This window comes from Asparagus officinalis, chromosome 5 (genome assembly GCF_001876935.1).
Source record: "Asparagus officinalis chromosome 5, Aspof.V1, whole genome shotgun sequence".
NCBI lineage: Eukaryota > Viridiplantae > Streptophyta > Magnoliopsida > Asparagales > Asparagaceae > Asparagus > Asparagus officinalis.
In genome coordinates, this window is record NC_033798.1 from 116,292,866 (window position 1) to 116,309,256 (window position 16,391).

The 16,391-nt window shown below is 40.7% G+C and overlaps 1 pseudogene; it reads left to right on the forward strand.

The window, feature by feature from the left end:
- Nucleotides 216-16,391, forward strand: part of LOC109840842 — an 18,228-nt pseudogene continuing 2,052 nt past the window's right edge.

The following is a 16,391-nucleotide window of genomic DNA, read 5'->3' on the forward strand; positions in this document are numbered from 1 at the left end:
CTAGATCCGAACGTGAATCGCATTGGATCCGGATCTAGTTAAGCACCTAGATAGACTACCAACCCAAGCCCACATTGCCTTCTACACAAACAAACATGAAAAAAATGGAGGGAAGCTCGTTAGGCCAACGGCTAGTTCGTCAATAGTATTTAGTTGTTGGCACCCTTAAAACCAAAGCAAAGCTGTTAGCTTCTCGGTCACCATCCTCATCAAACCCCCTCACCCTCTTTCCTTTCCCTTCAATTTCACTTACCCCTTCTCTCCATTAACTCTTCCAAACTTCAATCAATCACTTACTCTCTCTCTCCTCTCCTCTCTTTCCTTCTCTAACTCCAATGAACAACAATGAAATTAACCCGACCGAAACCCGGTCTCCTCTTCTAGCTCTACTATTGAGGACAGTGATGAGGGTTTCAAGGGCAAGGTGGTTCGGGTTCTTGAGGAGAGTGTTTCAGTATCAAAACGGATCAAGATCCGATTTGAGCTCGAACCCGTTTAACTCTAAGCTATGGCTTGTTTTTGAGCTCATTGCACTAGTTGTACAGATGATTGGTGTAACTTTTGTCATTGTGATTTCTTCTAAAGAGAGGCCAGTTTGGCCTATTAGATTTTGGCTTGGTAGCTATAATGTTGGAAATTTTCTAAGCCTTCCACTTCTCTATTGGAGATGGCTGCATTGCAGAGGAAATAGATTTGGTAATTCTTCTGATTTGGAGCAGCAGAGAACACTGCAGGAATCCAGGTAAGGTAGGGGCCTAAGATTTTTGAAGGAAATAGTAATTTCTATTAGAATTAATCTTTCAACTCATATTACTATTTAGAGATATTCGTATCCGTAACTCTTGCATTATAGGGGTATAACTAGTAAATGCTCATGGCCTATTTTATTAGCAAATATGTCTATCTTCCTCGGTGTGAGAATCTTATGGGAACGTTATTGATAAATGTTTATAACTGAGATCATCACATGATAATAAAAACTAAAGGGAAAACATTCGTCATTAGAATAACAGTGCATGGGCTACCAAAATTGAATGAGGTGTATATAACAATCTGTTGGGCTTGTAGAGGAGAAAAGACAATTTTTCCTTCAATGAATAGTCCTACATGGACTACATTGGTGAATAGTTGAGGGTTTAATTTGCTTATCCTCTCTATGGGCTTTGAGGGTCCCTAAGAAAATGGTGTTTTGAGCTTTCTATTGTTTGGGCTTTGCATCGTGTTTTTTTTTTTGTTTTTTCAAACTTTATTTTACACGTTTTCACGTGGAAAACATGCGTAACGGCTGCGTGATTTTGGAACGTGTAACGGTCGCGCGGATTTGGCGGACGTTACCGAATTAATTGCTTGGATCCAGCAACGGCTCTGGTTTCTCAACCTATAAATAGAGCCCTAACCAGCACCTAAAATCACAACAACGAAAACTCTTCTCTCTTCTAAAAAAAACCCAAAGCTCTCTGTCTTCTTCCTCTCTAAAAATTCAAGGTTTTACTTTATTTTTGGGCAACTGTCTTCGTCTGAGTAGAAGCTCTATACTCTCGTCCGAGTACAGAGGCCGACCGATTCTGAGGTTTTTACCGCTAGGGGAGAAGGGATCATCTGCGTCAGGGCGATAGGCGGGTCCTCAATCTTCTAGGGAAGTGCTTGTACGACTGCTTTCGATCAGGCCAGATTTTCAGTTTACTTTATTTCGGATATATTTGCATGCTTATAAGCGAACTTGATTTGAAAATTATCTAACAATCTAGAAGATTGAGAATTATATCTGCTAATTATTAAATTCGGATTTTGTGTCTACTGTAATTAACTCTTTTATGTTAACTACTGTAAGTTACTGTTATTAATTAATTGCTATTAATTATCGTCAACTAGCAACTAATTTGTTAATTTGTTGCTGTTTAAATTCGAAGAAAAAAATTATTATTATTTCGAAAGAAATTAATTGATTTTTCTGTTCCCGTTAGAAAGTTAATACAAGAAGAAAAAGAAAAAAAAATTATATTTCTTGCTATTTCTTAATTGCTAATTTCTATTGTTCTGTTTCATATTTGCTGGTTAATATTAATAGTTCATAAATAATCTTGTATCAAATACATCCTCTAAAGTCATACTCTCCTAAGTAACTAGTCGAGTGGTATTGACAAAATATTTCATTCCTTCAAATTTTAAATTACCTAGACTAGTTAACTTAAATCGGACTTATGGCTAACACAGATCATTCCAAGAGTGTCAAACATGAGAATTTTACTGGTATTAATTAGATATGGTGGACTAATTAGGGCTGGGCATATTCGGTTCGGTTCGGTTTTATGCTCAATCCGCATCCAATCCGAATTTTTCGGATGCTCAAAACTCTCATCCGGATCCAGATTTTTTCCCCTTCATCCGAATATTCGGCCCAACCGAAATTCGGTTCGGTTCGGTTCGGTTTCGGTTTTGAATTTGCAAAGAGTTCTATCCAAAGACTTCTGTTGTGAATTTGCAAGCTGGGCATTGTCCTCATGATGAGGTTCCTGAGCTCGCCAGCAAAGCTTTATTAGACTGGTTATCATCTTTAGAATAAAGTTTTGAGTTGATATAATTACACAGAGAACTGATGTTTTAAAGATGTTGTTCATATAATACAGCATGCTTATCTCTTGTAAGTATCATGTACATAACACATTTTGTGATTGATTTGAATCTTATATAATTCTCAAGATCTTTTCTGCGAAATTTTTTAACTAAAGTTTAAGTTTATTTAATTACACGGGGGAGTGATGTTTTGTATGATATTGTTCATATAATATAGCATATGCATTTTTTGTAAGTGCATCATGTGCATAACAAATTTTCTGGATTGATTTGAATCTTTACTTAGTTCTCAAGGATATTTTTCTGTGATATTGCTGTACTCATTGCTTGAAACTGCTCCTTGCGCCGTTTGAATCTATTGGATGATAACAGGAAAAGTTTTGAGGTATAAGTTTAGTCTCTAAACCGCCCAACAAAATTCGGGTCGGTTTTTTTTTGGGCGGTTCAGAGGTTCAAACCGAATCCAAACCGATTTAATTCGGTTCGGGCGGTTTAGAGACTTCTTCTCATCCATTTAATTCGGTTCGGTTAACCGGTCCATTTTTTCGGGCGGTTTTTTCGGTTGAACCGGTTTTTTTCGGTTTTTGCCCACCCCTAGGACTAATCAGATAAGATACTGACTCACTACCCTAGGTCTCCTATCTGCCATTAACACTTCTGAATCTTCATCTTTTGGATCTCAACCTATGAACTCCAACTCTCCTGATCCTGAACAACCTACACCTTATGTTTCTGGTGCTAGTTCCTTCTCTAGTCATATAAAACCAGAAGAAATAAACTATCATTGTTGCCATAGGATTCTTAGTGCATTTGTGGACAACCTTTATGACATATATTATGAGTTCAAAAGTGCTAAAGAATTATAGAATGCTCTTGAAGCAGAATATGGCTTTGATGATGCCGGAATTCTGCGTTTTACCTCCTCTTCCTTTAATAAATTCATGATGGTTGATGACAAGCCTATAAATGAACAAATTCATGAATTCCAAAACTTCCTTCATCACCTCCAATTAAAGGGAAACTCTTTTACTGATGACTTTAAAGTTTCCTATTTAATTGACAAACTTCATCCCTCCTGGTCTATGTTTGCGGTGAAAGTTGATTTCTTCATTGCTGAATCTATTACATGTTTATCGATTACAGATTCAAAGTAAAATTATTCTTTTTATAAGACTTTATTACACAATGAAAAAAATAAAAAATATAACTCTCTTCAAACAAACGCAACGGGTGTTTATCGCCCGATGCTTGCGTAGGATCTTGGCCTGTGACGGGGATGTTGATATCCGTGGACCACCGTCGATCAAATCTGATTGTTAAAAAATTGGGCAGAGCTTCGTTGATTCACGAAGGAATCAAGAAACCGTAGCGTTTATCTCGGTAACAGTGAGATAATTGCTCCTCTTAAGATCACTACAACGGGGTAATCTTAAGGGACGAACACGAGAATTGCAGATCTGACGAGCTCCTCTTCTTTATACCGACGAACTTGATCAGATCTCTCCTCCTCCTCTCTGAAATTCGTGCACATTTTGATCTTCAATCCGGCAGGGCTTCGCCAACGCTCGAGAATTCCAGATCTCTCAAAATGAAGGCCCTGGGGCTCTATTTATAGGCTCCAGGAAGTTTGGGCGGTTAAAACTACATAACAGCAAAAAGAATAACTTTTTAGGGCTGCGAACACCCTTGGGTGTCTCAGCGAGAATGGAGACATCCTTGCTCGGGTGGAGACACCCTTGGGTGTCTCAGTGAGAATGGAGACACCCTTGGGTGTCTCGGCTCGGGCCGAGACACTTCAGGGTGTCTTAACTTAGGCTGAGATAGTCCGTTTTGCGCGCTTGTCCATTTCCTCCGTAACTTCTTCATCCGAACTCGGATTTGAGTGATTCAAAGTGCGTTGGAAAGCTGACGAGGAGACCTATAAGCTCTGATGATGAGATCATTGTGGATTAAGCTAGGATAGGAGCGTCGTTTCGTCTTTTGTAAGCGACGCGGGACTCCCGATCAGTTCGTGTCTTCGTTATTATGAAATTCCGTTACTTCACGTAGTTCGTCGATTCACTTCAAACGTTCATCGACGTCAATCAAGCTTCTGTGACTTGGATAGTGACATTTCTCACCTCCTCTTAGCTTTGAGCTACTCACGGAGACCTATAGGCAATTTTTGATGCCTACAGATACCCCCTCCAAAGCGTTCCAGACTCATTTCTTTTATAGAAGATGCTGAAATACTTTGGATATAATTGGTCCAGTCTTCGATCGGTGTAAAGGACCTGTAGTTAGCTTTGACTCTTGGCTCCTTCGATTTTCAGTCTATTCGATGCTTTGTCGAATAGCTGAAGTCCTTTCGGCGCTGCGTTTATCGTCTGTCCGTCGTCGGAGTCTCGAGTCTAAAACTGATGAGTTGAGTTTGGCTCGTATCATTGCGTTGACTTAGAACTGACCCTCTCCGTCACATCGACTCTTTCATTGCAACGCATTAATTGGCATTGACCTAGGGTTACGCGTTGACCGGCGTTGACCTTAGGGTTTAAATCGTCTTATGTTGACTTTTGATTGCAATGCGTTGACTGGCGTTGACCTAGGGTTACACGTCGATCGGCGTCAACCTTAGGGTTTTGATCGCCCGACGTTGACTTTTGATCGTAACGCGTTAACTGGCGTTGACCTAGGGTTACGCGTCGACCGGCGTTGACCTTAGGGTTTTGAATCGATCGGTGTTGACTCTCATCGTAACGCGTTGACCGGCGTTGACCTAGGGCTACGCGTTGATCCGACGTTGACCTTAGGGTTTCGAATCGATCGGCGTTGACTCTCATCGCAACGCGTTGACCGGCATTGACCTAGGGCTATACGTTGATCGGCGTTGACCTAGGGCTACGCGTTGATCCGATGTTGACCTTAGGGTTTCGAATCGATTGGCGTTGACTCTCATCGTAACGTGTTGACTGGCGTTGACCTAGGGTTACGCGTCGATCCGGCGTTGATCTTAGGTTTTTGAATCGATCGGCGTTGACTCTCATCGCAATGTGTTGACCGGCGTTGACCTAGGGCTATGCGTTGACCGGCGTTGACCTTAGGGCTACGCGTTGATCCGGTGTTGACCTTAGGGTTTCGAATCGATCGGCGTTGACTCTCATCGCAACGCGTTGACTGGCATCGACCTAGGATTACGCGTTGACCTAGGGTTTCAGATCATCTGCCATTGACTTTTGTATCGCAACGCGTAGATTGGCGTTGATCTAGGGTTACGCGTTGACCGGTGTTGACCTAGGGTTTCAGATCGTCCGACGTTAATACAGTTTATACTTGTACGTTTGTTGGAGTATACACAGTTTAAGCTCTTGAGGTATTGGAGCATGGCGGTCCTAAATGTCAGAGTTGCAGGACCAACTATGAAAGTTGATTCATCTGCATGTATGGATCTTATCCTAAAGTTGTTGGATGCTCAAGTCACGAGACCAACTAATAAAGATGATGCGTCAATGACTCGCATTTATAGAATTTTTGGCAAATTCTTAGCCATCAACGGGTTTGATTAGCCTTTACTGACTACCGTTTGAGTCGGGCTAGCATGCAGATTGTTTTAAGTCCGTTCCGCATGTAACATTAAGCTAAAAGAGTTAACCCTTTTAGTGTTACGATATTGAATATGTAGACTTCGTCTTTCTCCTGTGAAAAGACTAAACAGCGACGTGTATCAGATGTAGACTTAGGATTTTTGGCAAATCCTCAGCCATCAACGGATTTGATATGCCTTTACCGACTACCGTTTGAGTCGGGCTAGCAAGCAGATTGTTAAAATTCGTTCCGAATGTGACGTTGTGCTAAAGGAATGAACTCCCTTAACTTAATGCTACGACTTCGAATACGTAGACTTCGCCATTGTTACGGGAATAGGCTACCTGGCAACGCGTGTTAGGCGCCGACTTATCCTTACTTAGGATTCAGGATAAAAGTCCCCAGACTCGGATTCTGGTGTCTTCTTCAATCGGTAAAAGACTAAACCGGCAACGCGTATTAGGCGTTGGCTTATCCCTGCTTAGGCTTCGGGATAAAAGTCCCCGTGCGTGTGAAGCACGGATTTTGGTGTTATTAATAACAACCTGCCACAATATTGAATATATGGGCTTTTGTCCTTTTTACGGTTAAGGACTAACTGGCAACGCGTATTAGGTGTTGACTTATCCCTTCTTAGGATTCGGGATAAAATTCCCCACGTGTGTAAGGCACGGATTTTGGCGTTATGAATAACAACCTACCACAATATTAAATATGCGGGTTTTTGTCTTTTTTATAGTTAAGGACTAACCGGCAACGCGTGTTAGGCGCTGACTTATCCCTACTTAGGCTTCGGGATAAACTTCCCCGTGCGTATGAAGCACGGATTTTGGCGTTATTAATAACAACCTGCCACAATGTTGAATATGTGGACTTTTGTTCTTTTTATAGTTAAGGACTAACCGGCAACGCGTATTAGGCGTTGACTTATCCTTTCTTAGGATTCGGAATAAAATTTCCCAGCCTGAAATTCTGGTGTCTTCTTCAATCGGTGAAAGACTAAACCGATAACGTGTGTTAGACGTAGGCTTATCTCTATTTAGGAGTCGAGATAAAGTTTCCCGTGCATAGAATGTACGGATTTGAAGTTGAGAATTGTGTCTTTTCTCAGGGTAAAGACGAACCCAAAATGGAAGAGGAAGAATTATATATTCTATCTTCAGTTGAAAAGGAAACTCAAAGTGGGATCTCCACTCCCAGAATCCGGAAAGATGAAACTAGGAGTGGGATCTCTACTCTGAGAATCAGAAAGATTCAAGTAACCCTAACTTTTATAGGATTGGTTGCTTGATCCAAGAAAAGAGTTCCTCATTTATTGAGGGAAAATTCTGATTTCGACCCTAACTTTTATAGGTTTGACTAAAAAAAGGAAAAGATGGAAGTCTTTCGTTTATCGAAAGGGATAACTCAATCTTAGTTCTAACTATCTGCAGGTTTGACTAAGTGAAGTTGGAGACAATCCTAACTTTTATAGGTTTGATTGCTTAATTTTTTGAAAGTGGACCTCTCGTTCATGGAAGGAATCGAGAGGAGAATCTGGCTTTGGCCCTAACTTTTATAGGTTTGACATGAAAGCAAAGGGAGTGGAATACAAGTAGCAGTAGAAATATTGGTTTGTACTAGCCACTCGATGGAGGATTTTGATATTAAGTGATCAGGACTTAACACGTCAAGCTTTGAAAATTACCATGAATTGACGGATAGAAATTTTAGTGGACCCACCGTCAATTGATTTGATCAGTGGGGGATTTTGTGAGGAAAGGTTGATCTGTCGTCAAACACCAATAGGAGTTTTGTGAGGGAAGATTGATCCAACGAAACGATCAAATCTCGTCTCAGCAAAAGAGTGTTCGAAAATCACAGTGGGGCTTTAGTGTTTATCACTTTGTTTGTAATGATCGGGTTATCCCTAAGAAAATTATATATAGTATTTTTCCGGGAACTTCCCGTCACATGAATCATCCACCCCCAGCTTCTTCGCAAAACTGGGTTTATCATTGCATTCGGTTACATGATCGGGTTATCCTTAAGAATATTACATATAAAAATTCTCCAGGAACTTTCCGTCAACGGTAGGAAACAGTTTAGACTCATATACCTATTGGAGTATCAGTGAGCAGTTTAACCTCTTATACTGGTCGGAGGATTGAGAAGCAGTTTATACTCTTATACTTGTCGGAGTCTAGGAAGGAACAGTTTATACTCTTATACTTATCGGAGTATTGCCATTCTCATTTGGTTTATCCTAGCGTTATGACGCCAGCTTCAACCAATGTTTGGATGCTATTCTTTAAAGTAAAGCAAGTCTTGGTGGGATGAATGATCCTCATGTGGTACGCGCAGTACTTCGGATCCGTAGTATTGTCAGCTTCCTCCTGATTTGTGATGGGTGGAAGCTTGATCTTGTTGTTTTCAAGAAGGGTCTCGAAGATGGCTGGAACGTCTTCGTCCTTGAATGAGTACTCTTTTTGGAGCCTCGAATCCGAAGTCTTCTGCTGTCTTCAGGGTTGTTGTTGTGACGTCTGATTAACATCAATAACTGTTGTAGGTGCCTTCCCTTCATCATGGGAAATGAGACTCGGGTTCAGAGGGTTAGTCATCGGTTGGCTTCTTTCGACCTTCCTCCTTCTGAGAAAGCGTTCGGCCTGCTCTCCGCGCACCTTCAACTCTTTCCAGGTATTGAGCGGCTCTACTCCCATAACGTCCAAGATGTTAATGGACAAGTTGTTATGACAAGTTTGCAAAATGAATTCCTCCGTGACGAGATCCTTGCAGTTCATTGCCTGATTGCGGAAGCGTTTGATGAAGGTATCCATCGACTCTCCGTCTTTTTGTTTCTCATCGAAGAGTGTCCTGATCGAAACTTTGACGTCATCATCGAAGAAATGAGCGAGGAACATGCTCTCTAGGTCCTCCCAGCTGTTAATGCTTCTGGGCTTAAGACGGCGGTACCAATCGAAGGCAGGCCTGCGAAGGGTGCCAACGAATGACCGCACCATCAAGGGCTCGTTGCCATAAATCGTGCCCAAGTGGGACATAAAGTAGATTAGATGCTGAGTGGGCGAGCCCTTCCCGTCGAATGGCGTGAAGTTGATCAGGTTGAACTTTACCGGATACGGGATCGAATCCCACTCTTTCGGGTAAAGACACAAAATGCCGGTCTTCTTTACCCCTTGAGCAGACATTAAAGCGTTAATTTTGCTCTTGAGGTCCTTCATCTTTTCGTCCTCATCTATATCCTGTTTTGGACAATTTTCGAGAGGAATAATATGGCCAACCCCAGTGTTATCATCATTAGTGGGTCCACCCCCAGCGTCATTATTTTTAGTGGGACCACCCCCAGCGTTGTGTTCATCCACATCTGAATCGCTACCTGCTTGGTTAGCAGTGCTACGACGGCTGGACTCACCTAGCTGATTCGACAAAGCTCAGATTTGTTGGTCGTGCATTTGTCTTATCTCCTGCATAGCCATTTCCATTTTGTTTTTGAATGCTTCTTTCTGCTTGGCTAGAGCATCCTCAATGATTTTGGTTATTTGCTCGGTGTTGATCATGAACACTTCCCGAGCTTGTCCTATGCTAGACGTTGTATCGTCAGAGGCGATTGCGGAATAAGAATCCGAGAGTTCGTCATCGGAATGGATTCCTTCACGGACGCCCTGGCAATCATTATATCCAACGGCTTCTAGCTGAAGCTGAGATATTCGTTGGGTTATTCCTGAACTAACTTCTCTTTCTGGAGAAAAGGTAGGGTTGGATCTATTTGAACTAATCGGAGACTTCCCCTTATCAACCACGTTGATAGTAACTGTTGGGAGTTCGTCATCTCGAACAACCGATCGTCTTTTGCGAAAACACCTTGATTTGGGCTTTGATGCTTCAGTGGAGATCCTCTCAAATACCAAGACTCTCTGTGGAGCGGTCTTGGGAAAGCTACACGCTGATAATACTGCCCTGATAAATTTGATACAGGACAGTGAGAGTCGCTTCCTGGGTACTTCTCTTTCGAGATTTGTTCGTACCCCCAGCCCGATAGTACAACTCATCGACGTTGCGGTCAGAGCAACCTATCTGCTGTTTACATAAATTCTCAGGTATAACGCATTCTTCTGTCTGACACGTTTTCCTCTGAGTAAACATCGCCTTGTTGGCGTCTACAGGAGTCACACGCTTAGAATCACACCTTTGTGAAGGTGAAACCTTAACGGGCTCCTGGTTTTCTGCACGCACCGCCAAGCAGGCCGTTATAGAAATTAATTTGTTAGGAGGTCGCGTACGACCCCCAGTCCGGATGTTTGCTCGAAGCTCCTTCAACGATCTTAAGTTTTCCTTAACAGGCGCTTTTCCTCGATCCTCGGGTAGAGAACCGATGCGATCCTTCAATGGGACACTAGATTTGGGAAGATTCACGCTGTCATAGGGCTTCACCGGAGGTGCGGGAGCAATAGGAACGGGATATGGAGTTGACAAAGGCCGGAGAGCAGCCTCAGATGCTTTTGCCTTAGGAGCTAATTTGGCCTTTGGCATCCAACCTTGATTAGATCTTGGTGGCTTTTTGACTACCTTTCCTTTTTGTAACTCCTGTACATTCCGTACAAGGATCCCCGTCTGCGCTAACAGTGTGCGGTGCTTATGGATACGCTCCTCAAGAGTTTAACGGGTTTGTTTGACACGAACCCATTCGTTAGTAGGTGGATGGGAGGAAGTTCCCAAAGCTTGTTGTTGGAACACTTTGCGCCTTCTGAGCTTCAAATCCGCATCATAGCAGATCCCGTCAACAGGCTCCAAAGCCTAGGCAAATTAACGCGCGAGACGTTGACGGCGCCTTTGACGAGCCCTCTTTGTCAGCACTGGTGCACTTTCAACGGGCAACTCCTTGACTTTCGAGAAGTTGTCACGAACGTTGGATCTGGTTTCTTTGGAAGCCGGAGAGGAATCTTCCACTGCCTTCGGGTTCAGATCATCAGCTTTGGTTTTTGGATCTGAAGTCACATTCTTCGCGGTAGTGGTTTTTCTGCGTTTGCAAGAAGAAGATCTGGAGGAGGAGGAGGAAATATATTCCTCAAATTTCTGCTGGTCAATTCGTATTCGACCTCTTCGAACACCGGGATCTTGATCGTCGGCTGCGTCACGACAGCCTCGGCAGCGAGGCTGTTGGCTCCCACTGTGATCGCCAGTTTGTTTGCGGTGAAAGTTAATTTCTTCATTGTTGAATCTATTACACGTTTATCGATTATAGATTCAAAGTAAAATTAGTCTTTTTATAAGACTTTCTTACACAATAAAAAAAATAAAAAATACAACTCTCTTCAAACAAACACAACGGGTGTTTATCGCCCGCTGCTTGCGTGGGATCTTGGCCTGTGACGGGGATGTTGATATCCGTGGACCACCGTCGATCAGATCTGATTGCTAAAAAATTGGGCAGAGCTTCGTTGATTCACGAAGGAATCAAGAAACCGTAGCGCTTATCTCGACAACAGCGAGATAATTGCTCCTCTTAAGATCACCACAACGGGGTAATCTTAAGGGACGAACACGAGAACTGTAGATCTGACGAGCTCCTCTTCTTTATGCCGACGAACTCGATCCGATCTCTCATCCTCCTCTCTAAAATTCGTGCACCTTTTGATCTTCAATCCGGCAGGGCTTCGCCAACACTTGAGAATTCCAGATCTCTCAAAATGAAGGCCATGGGGCTGTATTTATAGGCTCCAGAAAGTCCGGGTGGTTATAACTGCATAATAGCGAAAATAACAACTTTTTAGGGCTACGGACACCCTTGGGTGTCTCAGCGAGAATGGAGACACCCTTGCTCGGGTGGAGACACCCTTGGGTGTCTCAGCGAGAATGGAGACACCCTTGGGTGTCTCGGCTCGGGCCAAGACACTTCGAGGTGTCTTAGCTTAGGCTGAGACAGTCCGTTTTGCGCGCTTGTCCATTTCCTCAGTAACTTCTTCATCCGGACTCGGATTTGAGTGATTCAAAGTGCGTTGGAAAGCCGACGAGGAGACCTATAAGCTCTGATGATGAGATCATTGTGGATTAAGCTGGGATAGGAGCATCGTTTTGTCTTTTGTAAGCGACGCGGGACTCCCGATCAGTTCGTGTCTTCGTTATTCTGAAATTCCGTTACTTCACGTAGTTTGTCGATTCACTTAAAGCATTCATCAATATCAATCAAGCTTCTGTGACTTGGATAGTGACATTCCTCACCTCCTCTTAGCTTTGAGCTGCTCACGGAGACCTATAGGCAATTTTCGATGCCTACAGTCTAGATTTACTGGAGATCTCTGACACAAGCAATGAGATCTAACATTAACTGAAGCCCTCAAGGCTATTCGTATTGAAGACCAGCATAGAAAAAATTCTAAAATCAAGATCGAAATGAAAGCTAAAGTAAACTTGGTAGATGATAAGTCTAAATCTAACAATTTCAAACCCAAAGGGAAAGAAATTCAAGAAAAATCAGCAATCCTTCATCAAATCATCCTCCAAATCTAATCTCAATTCTTCCAGCTATAAGTCTGATGGAAAGTTTTACTATGTCTGTGGTAGAATCAATCACTTAGCTCCCAACTGCTTCTACCTGAAGAAGGAACCGACAAAACCTGCTCCAAAAGGAAATGGATCTAATAAAGTAAACATGATTGAAGAAAATCTAAATTCCTTCAGGTTAGCCTCTTCATCTTGTCTTGTAAATTATCTTACTTCTTCCACTAATTGATACTTAGATTTTGGAGCTAATATTCACATTTGCAATGATCGCTCGTGGTTTTCAACTTACCAGGAATTACGTGGAGGAAGCATAAGCTTAGCAGATGACTCCACCAAACAAATAATAGGAAGTTGATGCATAGAGCTTAGCATGACTTCTGGGAAAACTCTAAATCTGCAAGGCGTCATGTTCCTTATCTCCTCCGAAACTTAATCAGTAAATCTCTTCTCCTTAGAGTTGGATTTAGGATTGTAAAGGAATCTAATAAATTTGTGATTATAAAGAATAATGTATTCATAGGGAAATATTTTATCTATAATGGTCTTTTCAAACTCAATACAATCAATTCTAGTTCTAATAAAATTTCTAAATCTCCTGTTGTGCAAATTGTTGAGTTTTGTAATGTTTGGCATGGACGACTTGAACATGTAAATTTCTAAACTTTGCAGAGAATGATTAAATTGACTCTGATTCCTAAATCATCTCATGATCCCTCATCTAAGTGTGAGATTTGTGTTCAAGGGAAACACACTAAAAAACCCTTCAAGTTTATAACTAGAAATTCTGAACCTCTTGAATTTATTCATAGTAATGTGTGTGACTCGAACTAAGTTCTCACTTGAGGGGGTAGGAGATATTTTATGACTTTTATAGACGATCACTCCATATATTATTACACCTATCTTCTCAGAACTCAGAACTAAGGATGAAGTTCTAGATAGGTTTAAGGTGTATAAAGATGAATCTGAGAACCAACTTGAAAGGAAGATCAATATTTTAAGATCTGATCATTGGGGGAGTATACCTCAAATAAAATAACTGAATATTGCCAAGAGCATGATATTACTCATGAGGTAACTGCTCTCTATACACCACAATCTAACGGGGTAGCTGAACGAAAGAACATGACCCTTATGAACATGGTGAACTGTATGTTACTTAGTTTAGAAGCACCTGAAAATCTCTATGGTGAAGCTCTTCTTTCTGTCTGCTTCATTCTTAATAGGATTCTCCACAAATCTTCTAGTATAACTCCTTATGAATATTAAAAGGGGAGAACTCCTAGGTTAAACTTCTTCCGAGTTTAGGGTTGCTTGGCTTATGTAGCTATTTCTGAACCTAAGAAGAGGAAAATTGGATCTAAGACTGTTGATGATGCTTTTATTGGATATGTACTAGATAGTAATGTTAATAGATTTCTAGTCATTAATTAACTCTGAAATTAGTGACATGTCCAATAATACTATCATTGAAGCAAGAAATGCACTCTACTTTGAAAACATCTTTCCTTTCAAATTTAAAATCTCAGAAAATCCTAGTTCATCTCTTCCTTCTGATCTACCATTCTTCAAGTTCTTCTTAACCTCTAGATTTTGAACCTCGAAGAAGTAAAAGAGGTAAAATTCAAAAGGATTTTGGAGAAGACTTCTTTACCTTTTTTGTTGAAGGTGATCCAAGCTCCTTTAAGGAAACAATAGATTCTCCTGAATCTCCTTTCTAGAAAGAAACCTTTGATAATGAAATAAAATCAATAATAAAAAATCATACTTGGATACTTACCGATTTACCTTCATGTTGTAAACCTGTTGGTTGTAAGTGGATATTCAAGAAGAAACTTAGAGCTTATGGTTTCATTGATAAATATAAAGCTAGATTAGTATCTAAATACTATACTCAGTAAAATAGCATCATTTACTTTGATATATATTCTTCTGTAGCCCAAATCTCAACTATCTGAGTATTATTAGTCTTTGCTGCTATTCATAAGCTGACCATACATCAAATGGATATCAAAACTACTTTTCTGAATAGTGATTTAGATGAAAAAAATCTATATAAACCAACCTGAAAGCTTCATTACCAAAGGTTAGGAAAATAAAGTCTGCAAACTTGTTAAATATCTGTATGGTCTAAGACAAGCTTCTAAACAATAACATCAAAAATTTGACAAAGTCATTCTACAATAAATATGGTTTTACTGTGAATAAACACGACAAGTGTGTCTACACTAAAGTGATAAAAAATGACTATGTCATCCTTTGTCTCTATATTGATGATATCCTTATCTTTGGAACAACTCTTGAAGAAATCTTAAAGATTGAGGATTTTATCTCCAAGAACTTTGACATGAAAGACTTAGATCTTGCTGACATGATACTTGGAATGAGAATCTCTAGAGACACTGGAGGAATATCCTTGAGTCTTTCTCATAGTATTGAGAAAATGCAGATCAAATTTAATTTTCACAACTCTAAACCTGTCTCTACACTTTATGATTCTTCTATATCTTTGAAGAAGAATAAAGGTGAATCTGTCTTCCAGCTGAAGTATTCTCAGGTGATTGTATCTCTCTTGTACATATCCAACCAGACTAGACCTGATATAGGTTATGTTGCAGGGAGACTGAGCCGGTATATCAACAACCCTATTAAAGTTCACTAGATTGCCTTAGAGAGAGTATTTATATACTTGAAATGCACAATTGACTATTGCTTGACTTACACTGGGTACCCTGATGCAATAGAAGGGTATAGTGACGCTAACTGTGTCACAAATTCTAATAGTGTAAAGTCTACATCTGGATATGTATTCTTTTTTGGTGGTACAGCTGTATCCTGAAATTTTTGTAAGCAAATAGTAATTTCCAAGAGCACCATGAAGTCTGAATTGATTACTCTTGATACCACTTGCACAGAAGCATATGGTTAAAATGTCCTACTCTTTGAACTTCCTTTGGTCCCTAAACCATCTCCTCCAATTTCTATTCACTCTTGATTCTAGATCCACCATAGAGCTTCTAAAGAAAGTGCATGTTAATAAAAGACTTAACATATATATTCAAATAAGATATAAATTTGTACAATGCCTGCTAGGCAAAGTTGTGATTCTAGACTTTGTAAAGTCTGAAAAGAATCTTGCTAGCCCTTTGACTAAGGGTCTATCTAGGAGTGTGGTTCTGGATTCATCGAGGGAGATGGGGTTAAGCCCATAGATGAGGTCATTGACAGCGAAAACCTAACTTTTATTTGGAGACACAGTCCCAATGTAGGTTCAATATGGTAGAAACAAGCTGGATTAGTGACACTCGTGTGGAGCATCGACCTAGATATATTCATATATTATTATGGTAGCATCAACTACTACCCCTTCTCTATGGTGACAATGCTCTTATGATACACCTAGTTAGGTTGAGTTTTACTCTTAATAAGTCTAACACATGTATTATGGATGGTATGATATCCAGTTATAGTATCATTGGAGGACTTACCTACGTGAGAGGAACCGTGATGAATTATGAGCATGACCTTTAATACTCAACCCGTTTTGCTAAATAGATAAAGACGTATTGTGTGTGTTTTTATCAATACCTGGTGCAAGGGTTCTAATTCAAGGTCTAGTCCATTATGTCCTTCAGGTTGTGATGAATCCACTAAGAAAAGGTTCAAAGCCGAAAGCTACCTCTCCCGAATTTACGATATGAAAGGTTGCCCAACCTATATTTATTTTATGGTTCATTGATTTATTTTATTACCCGATT